This window comes from Aphelocoma coerulescens, chromosome 3 (assembly GCF_041296385.1).
Source record: "Aphelocoma coerulescens isolate FSJ_1873_10779 chromosome 3, UR_Acoe_1.0, whole genome shotgun sequence".
Lineage (NCBI taxonomy): Eukaryota > Metazoa > Chordata > Aves > Passeriformes > Corvidae > Aphelocoma > Aphelocoma coerulescens.
In genome coordinates, this window is record NC_091016.1 from 29560356 (window position 1) to 29575407 (window position 15052).

The 15052-nt window shown below is 44.7% G+C and overlaps 1 protein-coding gene across 4 annotated transcripts in view; it reads right to left on the minus strand.

The window, feature by feature from the left end:
- The window catches only part of HHAT (hedgehog acyltransferase), a 212552-nt gene that overhangs the window by 151456 nt on the left and 46044 nt on the right, over positions 1-15052 (minus strand). Inside the window, exon 1 of one of the 4 annotated variants that reach the window (XM_069009626.1) lies at positions 280-370. The exons of 2 other annotated variants lie outside the window; for them this stretch is intronic. The gene's annotated coding sequence lies outside the window, so the exon portion shown is untranslated. Of the gene's footprint in view, positions 1-279; positions 371-15052 lie in introns of those variants that run through there. One more of the 4 variants, XM_069009623.1, reaches the window with a different exon arrangement.

Below are 15052 nucleotides of genomic sequence, written 5' to 3' on the forward strand. Positions count from 1 at the left end.
CCAGCAGCGGGACACCCGGCACGGGCACCGCGGCTCCAGAACCCCGCGTTGCCGGGCTGGGAGACGGCCCCACTCCGCCCGCAGCTGCCGGGAGGGCAACCGAGCCATGCCCGGCCGCGCCGGCTGCAGACACCCCAGCTCCAAGGGCGCCGGCTGCAGAGCCGAGGGTCCACGGCCCACGGCTGGCGCACCCTCGGGACAGAACCAGGGCCGGATCCCGGCTGCTCTAGCCGAGCCGGGACAGAAAGGAGGGGAGAGGAGGCGGCGCTGCCCCCCTACCTGAGGAGGGCTGTGCCGCCAGGACAGGAAGGAGCAGCAGCCGCGGCCTCGGGCGGGCCGACCGGAGGCTCCACGCCCGCAGGCGAGTGGGCGGCCCCGCAGGCGAGTGGGCGGCCCCGCAGGCGAGTGGGCGGCCCCGCGCCCGGCCGCTCCAGCCACGCCGCCACACGGGCGACCCCGCGCCCGGTCCCGCCCAGCCCCTTACGGGCTGCGGCCGCCCCGCGGAGGGAGGGAGGGAGGCGGCGGGAGCGGGGCGGAGCTCCCGGCCCTGCGCCCCCGCGGCCGAACGCTGGGCGGCGCTGCAGCCCGCCCGCCTACGGGGTGCGCACACACTGCTACAGGCGTGAGTACATACACAGCCACAGGGCAGGCACACACCGACAGGGTGTACATACACACCTACATGGTGTACATACACAGCCACAGGGTGTACATACACAGCCACAGGGCAGGCACACACCGACAGGGTGTACATACACACCTACATGGTGTACATACACAGCCACAGGGTGTACATACACAGCCACAGGGCGAGCACACACCCACAGGGTGTACATACACACCTACATGGTGTACATACACAGCCACAGGGTGTACATACACAGCCACAGGGCAGGCACACACCGACAGGGTGTACATACACACCTACATGGTGTACATACACAGCCACAGGGTGTACATACACAGCCACAGGGCAGGCACACACCGACAGGGTGTACATACACACCTACATGGTGTACATACACAGCCACAGGGTGTACATACACAGTCACAGGGCAGGCACACACCGACAGGGTGTACATACACACCTACACGGTGTACATACACAGCCACAGGGTGTACATACACAGCCACAGGGCGGGCACACACCCACAGGGTGTACATACACACCTACAGGGTGTACATACACACCTGCAGGGTGTACATACACAGCCACAGGGCGGGTGCACACCCACAGGGTGTACATACACAGCCACAGGGTGTACATACACACCGACAGGGTGTACATACACAGCCACAGGGCGGGCACGCACCGACAGGGTGTACATACACACCTACAGGGTGTACATACACAGCCACAGGGTGTACATACACAGCCACAGGGCGGGCGCACACCCACAGGGTGTACATACACACCGACAGGGTGTACATACACACCTGCAGGGTGTACATACACAGCCACAGGACGGGCACACACCCACAGGGTGTACATACACACCTACAGGGTGTACATACACAGCCACAGGGCGGGCACGCACCGACAGGGTGTACATACACACCTACAGGGTGTACATACACAGCCACAGGGTGTACATACACAGCCACAGGGTGGGCACACACCCCCAGGGTGTAGATACACACCTACAGGGTGTACATACACACCTGCAGGGTGTACATACACAGCCACAGGGCGGGCGCACACCCACAGGGTGTACATACACACCGACAGGGTGTACATACACACCTGCAGGGTGTACATACACAGCCACAGGGCGGGCACACACCCACAGGGTGTACATACACACCGACAGGGTGTACATACACAGCCACAGGGCGGGCACGCACCGACAGGGTGTACATACACAGCCACAGGGCGGGCACGCACCGACAGGGTGTACATACACAGCCACAGGGCGGGCACACACCCACAGGGTGTAGATACACACCTACAGGGTGTACATACACACCTACAGGGTGTACATACACAGTCACAGGGCGAACACACACCCACAGGGTGTACATACACACCTACAGGGTGTACATACACAGCCACAGGGTGTACATACACAGTCACAGGGCGTGCACACACCCACAGGGTGTACATACATACCTACATGGCCTACATACATAGCACAGGGCGTGCACACACCTACAGGGTGTACATACACACTGACAGGGTGTACATACACAGCCACAGGGCGTGCACACACCTGCAGGGTGTACATACACAGCCACAGGGTGTACATACACAGTCACAGGGCGTGCACACACCTACAGGGTACAGGATGTACATACACAGCCACAGGGTGTACATACACAGCCACGGGGTGTGCACACACCTACAAGGTACAGGGTGTACATACACAGCCACAGGGTGTACATAGCCACAGGGTGTGCACACACCTACAGGGTGTACATACACACCTACAGGGTGTACATAAACAGCCACAGGGCATGCACACACCTACAGGATGTACATACACAGCCATAGGGTGTACATACACACCTACAGGGTGTACACACACCTACAGGCTGTGCACACACCTACAGGGTGTACATACACAGCCAAAGGCCTGCACACAGCCACAGGGTGTACATACACACCTGCAGCGTGTACATACACAGCCAGAGGGCGTGCACACACCTAAAGGGTGTACACACACCTACAGGCTGTGCACACACACCTGCAGGATGTACATACACACCTACAGGGTGTGTATACACAGCCACAGGGTGTGCACACACCTACAGGATGTACATACACACGTACAGAGTGTACATACACACCTACAGGGTGTACACACACCTACAGGACGTACATACGCAGCCACAGGGTGTACATACACACCTACAGGGCATGCACACACCTACAGGGCATGCACACACCTACATGGCGTGCACACACCTACAGGGTGTACATACACAGCCACAGGGTGCATACACACACGGTTCACATGCACCTATAGGCTGTACACACACCTGCAGGGTACACACAGCTACAAGGAGTCCATAACAGCCTTTCACAGCCTTCTCGCCCACCCTCATCGATGTACAAGGCACACTTATGCTGGGACACTGTTTTTACCATTATCATGACACAGTTTGATAAATTAGCAGGTCTGAACAGCACCACCAAAGCAGGAGCATGGGGCTGGAAGTACAGGTGGTGACAACTCCCTCCTGGATCAACCTGCATTTTAGCAAGGGCTTCCTCCTCCTGGCACTGCAGACACGACTAATGAACCTCACTGTTCTGAGAGTTAAAAGCACATTGACTTTCCAACCCCAAAGGTTTGAGCAATCTATGCTCATCTGATCTTGCACCATGTGGCTTTTAACCTTCTCTGTTGCTGACATCAGTGATGTCATATTTTAACAGGGGGAAACATTTCATATCCTATTCGATCTTTTCTTGCTAGATCTTTAAGTTCCTCTTATAAAATAATATTTCTCTTCCCCTGATCACCTGGCTGCATCCTCAAATTCCTGTTTCTGGATCTTGAAAGCCAGACTTCTATCTGATACCCCAGGTGAAGGCATAGAATCAAAGAATCACAGAATCATTAAGGTTGGAAAAAACCTCCAAGATCATCGAGTCCAACCTTTGACTGAATACCACCATGTCAACTAAGTTCCACATCCAGTCATTTCTTCAACACTTCCAGGAAGGGTGACTCCACCACCTCCCTGGGCAGCCAGTTCTAATGCTTAACCACCCGCTTCATGAAGAAATTCTTCCCAATGTCCAACCTGAACCTCCCCTGGTGGAGCTTGAGGCTATGTCCTCTTGTCCTGTCAATAGTTGCCTGGGAGAAGAGACTGACCTCTACCTGGCTACAGCCTCCTTTCAGGCAGTTGTAGAGAGTGATAAGGTCACCCTTGAGCATCATCTTTCCAGGGTAAACACTCCCAGATTCCTCTGATGCTCCTCACAGGACTTATTCTCCAGACCCTTCACCATCTCCATTGCCCTTCTCTGAACATGCTCCAGTGCCTCAACGTCTTTCTTGTAGTGAGGGGCTAAGAACTGGACACAGCACTCGAGGTGTGGCCTCACCAGGGCCCACCACAGAGGGACAATCACTGCCCTGGTCCTGCTGGCCACACTATTTCTGGTACAAGCCAGAATGCCACTCTTGACCACCTGGGCACACACTGGCTCATGTTCAGCTGGCTGCCAACCAGCACTCCCAGATCCTTTTCCACTGGGCCATTTTCCAGCCACTCTACTCCAGTCAGTCAGCAGTCTCATCAACACAAGGAATTGTTTTCCCTATCTGAACCAGACATACATCTCCTAATGTCTCCAATAATCGTATCTGTCCCTCAGAGCCCACGATGTTCTTGAATAATTTTTGCCTTTTGCCTCCATTTTTTCTTTCTGTCTCTCTTTGCCAGAGAATGACTCACCTTCAGTTTACGGTGTCAATTGTGATAGCCCCTTGATGTATGAATTGCATTTACTCTGTGTAACTGCTGTAAAATCTCAAGGTTAGGGATGTTCTCCTCTGTGATACCCAGATATTATTCTCTGCTGACAGTGCTCCCCCAGTTTTTTGCCTTCATCAGGTTAGTCAGTATCTTCCCCTACCCCCTCCCCCCCCCAAAAATTGACAACACACTGCATAACAGCACCAAAAGAGCAGTTCTAAACTTGTAAAAACATTTCCAAAGCACTGCAGCCAAGTTACAGCCACTAAGGGTCAGCAGAGTTTATGTTTTCCTGCAGTTTTGTGGTTTCTGGTCATCTGTCTGAAGTCGGCACAGGCACCAGGCCCTCTAGATGGCTGCATAACACCAACAGTATGCCGGCTGCAAAAAGGGAAGTTATAACAAGGTACAGCTTTTACATCAGGTTACTGTGAAAAGAACATCTTTGTCACCAGTTATGTGGTGACATTCAAAAGCCCTGTATGATCTGGGACCAGGTGAGCAGTTACCCTTCCACAAGGGTCACTGCCAAGCCCAGGGAGCAGGAACTCTGATAAACTCTTGACAGCAGCCCCAGCTAGAAGATATCACTATCTGGAAATCTACATTAGATTATTTTTTTCCCCCACTCTTATTCAAACGATTTTATGTAATACAAGTATGAGTTTACAAGAGTAGCTGTAAGCTAAGCTGCTGAACATCACTGGTGCAAACACGTATGCATTGACACAGCCCTCATGATTTTAGATGGCATGAATGAAAAGCAGATTCTACTACTCCTCTAGTCACTGACAGGTAGCAGTGGAATCTGGGAGCAAAAACTCTAGAAAAATGGCAGCAGGATGTCCTACTTGTCATTTGATCAGCAAGGAGGTAATGATTACTAAGTGTCTCTTGCCCTGTGTCCCAGCAGCTACACAAGCCTGGCAACCTCTTCAAAGCATCTGCTCTTTGAGAAGAAAGCAGTGTTACGCTGTGTACAAGTGGCAGGTTTCTCTGAGGCCAAAATTAATAATCAGCCTTGGGCAGAATGATGATTTGTAATGATAGAGATGTTTTCTTGGGACAATCAGGAGCTCACTTCTGTTTGAAGGTTTGCACCAAGATTACTCATTTCCAGAATGGCTACAGAGTGTCCTCCCCTCCCCGCCTCCATGAACAGAGGGTTAGACATCTTGCAGATTGGGTCGAGCACCACTAGCAGAGAATCTGTCCCTAATAGATGCTCACGTCCCCTTTTTTAACTTTTATTTCTGAAGCTGGCATAGCACCTGAGTTGAAAGGGTTGGGTTTTGACTGTGAAGTTCTAATGCCATTTGGTCAAAGTCTCCATTTCTTATGTGATCAGCTGAGGTGTGGTTATCAGGAACTTAAGCAAAATAATCCAGAATGAAAGAGGACAGAGGTAACAGAAGGCCTTTTAAAGAGGCCCTTACTATTGCCTTTCTATGCAAGGTGAGCTTCTACAAAACTCTTTATTACATAATCAAAGAATGGGTCAGGTTGGAAGGAACCACAGTGGCTCATCTGGTCCAACCTCCCTGCTCCAGCAGGGTCATCCCAGAGCACGTGGCACAGGATTGCATCCAGCCTGTTCTTGAGTATCTCTAGTGAGGGAGACTCCACAACCTCTCTGGGCAGTCTGTTCCACTGCTTGGTCACCCACACAGTAAAGAAGTTCTTCCTCATGTTCAGGTGGAACTTCCTATGCATCAGTTTCTGCCCATTGCCTCTTGTCCTATTCCCTGGCACCACTGAGCAGAGCCTGGTCCATCTTCTTGACACCCCCACTTCAGACACTTACAGACATTGATGAGGTCCCCTCTCAGTTGTCTCTTCTCAAGTCTGAACAGGCCCAGCCCCCTCAGCCTTTCTTTATAAGAGATGCTCCAGTCCCTTAATCATCTTTGTTGCCCTCCTCTAGACCCACTCCAGGAGATCCATGTATCCCTTGTATTGAGGCACCCAGAACTGAACACAGCACTCCAGAAGAGGCCTCACCAGTGCTGAGTAGAGCCTAGTTATTTCTAGGACCTCATCATGGCCATGGGGAAACGGCAAGATGGGGGTTGTAAAAGGCAATAAAGTGGGCAAATGAGGCATTTTGCAGCTGGAAAATTAAAGCAAAGAAAATGATTTTAAGGAAACCATTTTTTGCAATTGTCGTTTGTTTCACATAGAGTTGAGAAATCAAAATGAGTATATATTAACCCAGCAGGGGATTCCTCAAGCAGGCCAAAGCATAGGGCTTCTCACTGGTTTTATTTTTTAATATAAAGTCCCCATGGGGATTACATGCCCTAGAGCTTTCCCTCCCAGGTTGAGATCTCACAGCATTGACTCAACTCTTGTTTTCATTCACCCTCTGGAAATCACACAGTAATGCCCCCTGCATGCAGCATCTAAATGAAGGGACACAATCAGCACCCACTGAGACTTTGCAGGTTAGAAGTTCAGCAGCAGATAGGAGGATAAGCTATGTATATTTCAGAGAAATCACCAGTATGACAAGAAATCTCCATGTAGCAAACCAGTAGTATTAAAATGGGAAGATTGAAAAATATGGAAGGTATGGTATGTACAAAGAGAGCCAGGTGTGTCTTCCAATTAAATTTTTTTAAATTTTTTAAAGTTAAAATTTTTTAAGTTTAAAAATGACACAGCGTGAACCCTCTGTCTGGGGATCTCAAGCATGGAGTTATGGACTCTGGGGAGACAACAGGCAAGTTTACGCTTTTTGTCTTGTTTGGCTTGGCTTAAGGAAAAGTGAACATGACACTAACTTGGCAGCATTACAGAGGCCCATCTTTCCAGGATCCTCTCTCCTCTGACTCCAGGCCCTGAAACAGGCTTTTTGTGAAGTGCCAAGCATTTTTTTCCTCATCACCTTTAGCCATATTTATGTAGATACTGTTTATATAGAGAGCCTTGCAATTCGCAAAGTTACTATTTCTGTGCATGCTTAATGAATCCCTTGCAAGTTTGAGAACTTGCTTCATGCAAAGCTGCAAAATTACCTTCACCCTTTGGATTGGGGATTCATAAAACTGCTTTTGGAAAAATTACAGTAAATTATGATGCTATTATAACTAAGCAGCTCAATGTTGGATTCATGCTGAGCATCTCAGAGGCATCCTCATCGATACATTACCTGCTTTTCTTAACTGAAGCCCTGAAAACCACAGCTCCTGGTCAGAGCCCTTTAAAGGATTTCTTTACTGATTACCCATTCTTTCCTCCCATGAAATGACTGTTGTAAGAGAGGTTTTACATCCTTGCTCTCATCATGGATGCAGGGTCCACTTGTGTATGGTGGCCACAGCTGGGGTGAAGTTCAACTGTGCTACCTTCATTGTGTCTGAATCATAGTTAATCATGTTTGAGTCTTAGCTTCTAAGTAGTCAGCTGTTAAACACAAAGGTGGGGTTTTTTTTTCCTTTTCTCACAATACTCCTTAGAACTTGTCCAGCTTTAGGTGAGAGATCATGGGAGTTAAGAGGATGGTAAGTCAACTCCTACCCACCTTAGACATCATAGTGACACCTCCCATGATTCCTAGCAAGGAAGTGGATAATCCACTACTGGAGTATTCAAGCACCTCAGTATTTCAGTATCTCAGTCATCCCTAGGCATGGTTCACTCCAGACATGGGAGAAAGAATTTTTCAAAAACCCCTACTTCAGGTACTACTTTTCTTACAATTTTTAAGTAATTAGTGGAATGAAATTCAGAAAAAAAAGAGCAGATCACAGCTGTTTTACTCTATTATAATTTACATTTTTACAAATGATGGCAAGACTCCCACCTGACCTCAAACAGGGAAAATAGCTGACAAAATGTAAGTGATCCAAAAGGTGTTTTAAATTTATTTATACTGAAGTTGTAAATCAGATGCAAATTTCATCCTATTATACCCCATTATACACATCTTTTTCAGTGGCATAAGATATTACTCTTATCTGTGCACATCTATATTTAATCCATAGCTATATTCCTGAAAACATCGACTTTTTAGTCAGTTTGGTGAATGGAATAAAAGAAGCAGAAAAAAAATCTCAGATTACTATATGATAATTGACACATTCAGACAGAATGGCCTCTCTCACCGAGCAGATTTTCTGAACTTCCCATCTCTTCACATCGCTTTGCTATATGAACAGCCAGTAAAGGATCATTTCAGCTATCACAACCACCTCTGTTTTACTGATTTATCCCTTAATTCCTCTTGTTTGCAAGATCCTCGTGAAAGAGTGGGAATACATTCCAGGCTGATTATTTCTATTTGGCAGGGTATTTTTCTATTGTCTTTTTAAGGTTTCTGAAACTAGGAGGACTCAGTGGATCTGACTGTTCATGAATGGAGCCAATCCAGCCCTGTTGAGTAGCCAGTTATTCAGACAGAATCAGCAGAGGATGCAGAAACTCCTCCCCCACAGCAATCAGAAAAGATCTAGACGTAAGTCTTTTATATTAGCTTTCTGGTAGAAGTATTATTTCTTACAAACATTTCTAAATAGTTTGGATACATTCTGATACTTTTTATGAATGGATTTTGCTACATCTTAGTTTCATGAGCAATTCCAGTATTTCCCTTGTTTTCCAGGCTGCCCTCTCTTCAAGGACTGTTGTTTTGTTCCATGAGTATGTGGGGCCTAGTCAATGATACCTTAATTGCAAATTGTTCCTCCTAAGCTCTACTACAAGTCAGATATTAAAAATTCCCTGAATACTCGAGTTTATGCAATTTTATTTGTGGCCACAGTCATGCATTATCCTTGACTATCTGTAATATTTGTAGCCTTATGGCTGCAGGGTCCCATTCCCTTCACACTTACTTAGATCAGTCTGCACCTGCCTCCACACTGTGTTGTCAATAAAAAGTGTAACAAACACTCTGGAAAGGAGATATGATCAAATAAAATGCAACTGGAAAGAAAAAAAGGAAATTTTAAAATGAAGTGAATACAACAATATGGATTGGGATGTAATGAGGTGCAGTGAAAAGAACCAAAACTTGCCAAAATTGTACTCACTAAAATGTCAAAAACAGGGAAGGAAGTCAAAGAAAGACAAAAGAAAATAAATTGATGAAATGAAATGCAGCAAAAAAAAGGAAAAAAAATTCTGAACTGACGTGAAAACAATAAAAAACATGGGTTGACATGAACTGCAGGCAAATTGACCAAACATTGCCAAATTGGTACTGAATGAAATCATAAGATTTCATTTCCTGTCATGAAATGAAGAATTTCCTTTCATGAAAGGAAATAATACCTCAAAGTCAGAGAATGAAGTGAAACAAACTTACTGGGGTGGACTTTTAATTAAATGAAATCCAATGGAAAATAAAGAAAGGAAATTCTAAAGACAAATGATTGTAATCAAATGTAAAGAGATGACATGAAGTGCTCCTCTTTGCATGCCTTTTGTAGTTGGATGACCCTTGATGTCTAGGCTTTGTGGCTTTTTTGAGTCTACCCCCAGGTGTAAGCCTAACCCTACGTGGAACAGTAAAAGCAGACTTTTGTGGAGGTGCCAAGCACACGAGTGGTGCCAATCAGAAAGCTGTGGAGAGAGCAATGTTGGGGCAGTGCCGTGCTCCCCTTGGCATGCCTTTTGCAGTTGCAGTGTCCCTGGAACTCTAAGCTTTGTTGCTATTTCAAGCCTAACCCAAATTTTACACTTAACCCCACATGGAGGAGTAAAAGCCACATTTTTACTGAGGTGCCCAGCACATGAGTTGTGCCAAGCAGAAAGGTCTGAGGAGAGCAATCTTTGGGCAGTGCAGTGCTCTTTTTTTGAAGTGAACTGGACAAAAACTTGCCAGAATTATAGCTCCTGAAATCCCAAAATCAGGGAATGAAGTCAAACCAAAGGACAGGAGAAGAAATTGATGAAATGAAATGAAATGCTTTAAGAAAAAAAAAAAATTCTGCACTGAAGGGAAAACAGTAAAATGGCAATGGGATGACATGAAGTGCAGAGAAATGGGCCAAACCTTACTGAACTGATCCTCATTGTGTTCTCAGGATTTCATTTCCTTTCATGAAGTGAAGACTTTCCTTTCATGAGAGGAAATAAAAGCTTGAAATCAGAAAATAAAGTGTCAGAAACACTCTGGAAAGGAGATATGATAAAATAAAATGTAACTGAAGAAAGAAACAAAATTTGCAAATGGAGTGACTACAGCCAAATGTATTGTGATGAAATGAGGTGCATTGAAAAGGACGGAAACTTACCAAAATTATCTTTACTGAAATCCCAAAATAAGAAATGAAGTCAAACAAAAAGACAGGAGAAGAAGTTGATGAAATGAAATGCTCAAAAAAAATAAAGAAAGTTCTGAAACATAGTGAAAACAATAAAATGGCATGGGATGACATTAAGTGCACAGAAGTGGACCGAACCTTTGCCAGTTGATACTCATTGAAATGGAAAGATTTCATGTCCTTTCATGAAGAATTTCCTTTCATGAAAGGAAATGAAATCTTGAAATCAGAGAATGAAGTGTGACAAACACTCCTGAAAGGAGATATGATCAAATAAAATGCAATTGAACAAAAAAATGAAATTTGGAAATGAAGTGAATACAGCAATAGGGATTGGGATGAAATGAGGTGCATTGAAAAGGACCAAAACTTGCCAAAATTATACTCACTGAAATCTCAAAATCAGGGAAGGAAGTCAAATGAAGAGACAGAAGAAAGTGATTAAATTATATGATACCAAAAAAAGGGGGAAATTCTGAAACAAAGTGAAAACAATAAAATGGCATGGGATGACATGAAGAGCAGGGAAATGAACCAAACCTTGCTGAATTGGTACTCATTGATCTTGCAAGAATTCATTTCCTTTCATGACATGAAGAATGAATTGGAAAGAAGTGCAGAGAAATTAAACAAAACTTTATAAAATGATATACTTTATGAAATGATAAAAAAAATTGAAATCTCAGTATATAATTTCCTTTCATGAACTTTTCAGTTCATGAAAGGGAATGAAATCTCAAGATTTCATTGACTATCATTTCACTAAGTTTCAGCTCCTTTCACTGCACTTTACTTCATTCTATTGCATTTCAGTAGTTTTCATAAGTCATTTGATGTTTTTCAATTTCACTTCCTTTATTATACTTCCTTTCCTGTCTTTTCCTTTCACTTCATTTCACTATTTCTCATTTCGTTTCCTTTCATGAAATGAAATCTCAACACTTCATGAAAGGAAATGAAATCTGCAGATAACAATGAGTATAATGAAGTTTTGGTTAATTTCAGTGTACTTCATTCCAATCCATTTCATTAATTTAACGTGCTGCAAGCATTGTCATTTTTGAAAAATTTTATTTCATTTTATTATAATTCCTTTCCTGTCTTTTCCTTTCACTTCTTTCCTTGATTTCTCATTTCATTTCATGGAAATTCTTCATTCCATGAAACGAAATGAAATATCACGATTTCAACGAGTATCATTTCATTAAGTTTTGGTTCATTTCATTGCTCTTCATTCCATTCCATTTAGTTTTTTTCACTTCATTGCAGAATTTCTGGTTTTTTCACCCTAACTGGTAAACAAGCTTGGGCCTGCAGCTTAAGTGCCCATCCGTTTGCATGGGCTTAATTTTAAAGGTCTGGGGGCAGCAATGTTGTGACCCCGCCATGATCCTGTTGGCGTGTGTTTTCCAGCCCCAGTGTCCCTGGAGCCCTAGGCTCTTTTCCTCTCTCAACCCTATCTCTGAGCCTAATGGCATGTCGTCTCTGGGGCTGTGGTCCACATCCCCATGGGTGGTTCAGATTAGAATGATGTAGGAGCAGCAAAGCTGGGGCCCTGCCTGGGTCGTGCTGGCATGCCATTTCCAGCCCCAGTGTGCCTGGAGCTGTAGGCTCTTTTACTCTCTCAATCCTAACCCCAACAACAGCTTGGCATTGTGGCAGAGGTCTTCATCGCCATGGGTGGCCCAAATTAAGAAGTGTGGAGACAGCAATGCTGGCACCATGCCATGATGCCCTTGCAATGCCTTTTTTATCCCAAGTGTCCGAAGTGCTCTAGGTTCTTTAACTTTCCAAACCCTAACCCTAAATCTAATCCTAACTCTAACCCTATTGGCAGCTTGGCACTGTGGCAGAGATCTTCATCGCCATAGGTTGCCCACATTAAAAAGTGTGGAGACGGCAACATTGGCACCCTGTCGTGATGCCCTTCCAATGCCTTTTGAGAGGGACAGTGTCCCTGGAGCTGTAGGCTCTGCAGCTCTCTGAATCTTAACCCTAACCCTAGTGGCAGCTTGTCTCTTCTGTCAAGATCCCCAACACCAGGGCTGGACTGGATTCAAAAAGTGTAGAGTGAGCAATCGTGGTACCCTGCTGGGATGCCCTTGCAATACCTTTTCTAGCCTTTGTGATATCTTGCCAACACCAGGTAGTAGCTGTATTAGAAAATTACATGGGAAGTAAGTCAGCCTGAAAAAGGATGTAGATGAAAAGCAATGGTTCCTGTTTTAAGGGGTAAGACTAGCTGTAATGTAGAACTCACAGAGGACACGGCAACAGTCTGTGGATCCAGACCTGGTACCCACAAACTGCAAGGCTGGGAGTAGAATGAGCTACTGGGAAATGCTATAGCTGAGGGAGAGCACATAGCAGGAGCCAGTGGCACAGGGCAGGGAAGCTTGTTTAAAACATGGTCACGTTGCTCAGGGAACTTCAGTCAAACAGGTACAATCACCTTTTAGTCTTACAGCTGCCCTCATATAACTGACATAAGCCTATTAGCACAGTACCACCAAAATTTGACATGGATTTCTCTGGGATGTTTTCTGACCCTCAGTAACACTTTGGCAGGCAAGCGAGCCTGGAGAAGACCATAACTCTTCCCTGCTTCAAACTACACCTCTCCAGATTAACTATTTCCCAGCTAAGACAAGTTTTTTCTAGTTATGAAAAGGAAGTTCCTTTCCATGTGTTCAGGTAGGAACAACATTCAGGTCTAAATTATGGTGTTTCATACATATAAATAGATCTGCTAAGTATGGATCTGCTTTTCTTCATCTGGACAGACAGTCCTTGACTAAGGAAAAGTTATTTCTTCACCTGGCAGCCTAGAGGTACATTTCATCAGGAACACTTATACGATGGAGTTCCAGGAATGATGAAATTACTCTTGGAGAGAAAAAGTCCAGGTTCATAATGGTCCACATGAGCCTCATTTGGCCATGTCTGCCTTCTAAGGAAGTTCATGTTTGAACTGGCATGGTACCAGAACAACTTGATTTTGAAGGTGTTAGACTTCACTCTGTCCTGTATAAGAGGTAACTCTCATACATCCAAGCAGTCCATTCTCCCATGGATATCAACACACACTGCTCTCACAAGGGAACCAGAACTGTGTGTACACAGCTACTAAGGAGAGGATTCCCATCCAGTTTCACCCTGACACACAGGCACTGTACCCAAAACATCTGGTTCAACTGCAAAAAAACCAAAAGCAAAAGTATGTGTAGCTACTAAGGACCCTTTAGTCTCAGGGCTAGAGAATCATTTGAATTAATGGACTTGAGAGCATGCTCAAATTTTTTTTTTTATTTCTTTGCTGAATAGAACTGATTTGCTCAACTGAGACTCCTGTTTTTGAGGAAAGAGTCAATGCTACCATCCCAGCTCTCCCAGGCAGCCTTACAATAACAAAACACAGAGTGTGTTCATTAAGTAAGAACATGAAAATACCACCAGGTGAGTAAGCAGGTTGCAGTTTCAATAGTGTTTTCATCACAAACATTGTGAATTTTTAAAAATTATTATGAAAAGCTCTTTGACAGTGTAATTTTAAGTAAATCATTCTGTTCAAAGCTTTTTTATTTATTCTTTACCATTTCCACCATTGAATATTAGCCTCTTCAAAGGAAGAGCAATTTGTCATAAAAAAATGCCTGTTTCAGAATTTAATGAGAACATCTCTTCTTTCTTTTCTCTTAAGAGGATTATAATGTGATGGGTGAAATATAAAGAATAATTAGCCCCATTGGAGAGTAAATTCCAAACAAACAGTATTTTCTTTTTACAAAATCTGAACTGGGTGAGCAGGATTTGGTTTTGGTTCACCAACCAAGGAAATTATTAATTAACTCTAATGGCAAAATATTTATCCTGGTAGATGTCCCAACCTTAAAACACCCAGCCAGGCTTTCAGATCCTCCAATCTGCTTCTAAACAATAGGTTATAAAATATCATTGTTATTTTACAGCCAAAATATTCAGGGCTCAAACCAGCTGTACAGCTGGAGTGGCAGGTTACTCTGATGTGAAATGTCATTTGATTGTGCTGTAAAAGGGTTTTTAGCACATGCAAATTCAGATGCTCTCTGGTGTAAACCTGCAAAGCACTGCAGACATGAACTAGCTAAAACTCTTGTCCTTAATCTCAGAATCCCTAAATTAGATATAACACATCCAAGGGATCACAGCAGACCAAGGATGAAAAAAGATGAAGCTCAATAATTTAAAGGGCAGAAGAGAGGCTTCACAAACTGTTTGTTTTAGTATGTTTTCATTTTTCACTAAGAACAGTTCCTTTAAAGAGCTGGGGGGATTGTTTTCTCAGCACAATTTGTGGAAATGGTTGGAGCTGT